Source organism: Penaeus vannamei, chromosome 18 (genome assembly GCF_042767895.1).
Source record: "Penaeus vannamei isolate JL-2024 chromosome 18, ASM4276789v1, whole genome shotgun sequence".
In the NCBI taxonomy this organism is placed as follows: Eukaryota; Metazoa; Arthropoda; class Malacostraca; order Decapoda; family Penaeidae; genus Penaeus; species Penaeus vannamei.
In genome coordinates this window covers 39,364,202-39,366,701 of record NC_091566.1, presented here as the reverse complement: position 1 = coordinate 39,366,701, position 2,500 = coordinate 39,364,202, and positions in this window count along the sequence as shown.

The window sequence follows — 2,500 nt, the reverse complement described above, 5'->3', positions numbered from 1 at the left end:
ACAGTAATGATGATAATGATAACGATAATGAAAATAAGACTATAACAAGAATTATGATAATAACAATATCAATAATAATGGTAATAATATTGATAATGATAATGATAATGTTAATGATGGTGACTTTACTGAAAATGACGAAAATAATAATAATGATGATAAAAAATAAATAACAGTAATGATAACAATAATAATGATCATAATAATGATACTACTACTACTACTACTACTATTTATAATAATAATAATAAAAATGATGATGATATTAGAAATTATAATAATAATAAAAATGATAATAATAGTAATGATAATAATATTAATACTACTACTACTAATAAGAAGAATATAATAATAACAATAACAAAAATAATTGTAATTGTGATAATACTAACAAAATGAATAATCGCAATAATAACGTTAATGACAATAGTAATAATATTAAAGATAGTAATGATAATAATAATATTGATAATATAGATGATAAAGCTAATGATGATAATGATAACAATAATAATTACAATGGTCATAACATTAACAATTACAATAATGATTAAAATAATGAAAATAATGAAAGCAACAAAACAACAAGAAAACCTGAAACGAAAATGACAAAAGCAACAGCCAATAACACAAGAACCGGAACAACTTGCCAACAACACAAAAACATTACGTCTTTACATCCATCAACTTCTGCGTGTGTTAATGAGATTCTCATTTCAAACTCAGCATCTTGATTTTCCTTTTTTTCTTCTTTTTTTCTTGCTTCGCTGCTCTCGCCGTGGGAATGGAAGCCAACCTAATTCCCTCGCTGTAGTTGTTTTCCTTGGCTGAGGCCGGGAAAGGTGAGGATAACATGACTTTGATTATCACTTTATTAATACCATTATTGTTGCTATCATTATGGTCCTGCTATCACTGGATTGGACTTTAAGTTGGTTATCAGTTATGAGGAGTGTAGTCATGTTCTTCCTCTATTTTTCAGAAGTATAATATTGCTTCTCCTGTTTATTTCTGCAAATGTTTAAGAAACGTTTATGACTATATCATTAGATAAAGAAGAAACAAGATTTCTGTGCCCTTCTGACCTCGAACCACAACACTCGTGGCAGAACACATGATGTGTGAATTTCATATCAGTGTCTCATTATACCAGTAAGGAATAACAAGACATCTAATTATTTTCCCTAATTTCATTATACCAATTAAAAGGATAACGTGACTTTGCCAGTTTCTCGTCTGTTCGTTGAAGCGTATCCGTCTCCCTTTTAAAGTTTTGTGCCTTACACGTATCGAGCGAGATGGAAGGGGGGGGGGGTGGAAATATAAGTTGTTAATTTGTCGCAAAGTTTAGCACATAAATTGTTCACTTATCAACATGACCGTAAATCGAGACGATAATGTTATAGGGTGTTATCGTTAAAACTTTGACTGTTCCGTTCAATGGTATTTTATTCTGTGTCTCCTTATCCGTCTTTCTCCGTGTTTTCTTTATTCTTGTTTCTTTGTTTCTCTTTGTTTCTTTGTATGTATATATATATATATATATATATATATATATATATATATATATATATGTATATATATATATATAAATATATATATATATATATATATATATATAAATATATATATATATATATATATATATACATATATATATATATATATATATATATATATATATATATATATATATATATATATACATATATATATATATATATATGTATATATAATATATATATATATATATATATATATATATTATATATACATATATATATATATATATATGTATATATAATATATATATATATATATATATATATATTATATATACATATATATATATATATATATACATATATCTGTGCATATTTCCCATCTCTTTATACTATCTCCTCCTTCACACTCTCTTGCACACACACACACATACACATATATATATATATATATATATATATATATATATATATATATATATATATATATATATATATATATGTATATATATATATATATATATGTATATATATATATATATATATTCTCTCTCTCTCTCTCTCTCTCTCTCTCTCTCTCTCTCTCTCTCTCTCTCTCTCTCTCTCTCTCTCTCTCTCTCTCTCTCTCTCTCTCTCTCTCTCTCTCTCATCTTTGCATATTCCCATCTCTCACTATCTCCCCTCCTCTTTTATTCACAATTTTCAGAAAGAGCAAAACTGTTGGATTTCATTTAAAGGCAAAGTCTAAATTTGATGCTAAAAAAGGCTTTCTCTCCCACTGCACGCTTGTTCAGGTGTACAGACTAAATTGTTTTATTTTCGCACCTGGAAAAATATTACCTTGGACTGGAACATGCATTGTTTGGCTTACATTGAATTATTTAAATGCTATTATTGTTCTTTTATGTGTTTACATTCAACATTTATATTCCCTTCGCGCGCGCGCGCGCGTGTGTGTGTGTGTATATGTTCGTATGTGTGTGTGTGTGTGTGTGTGT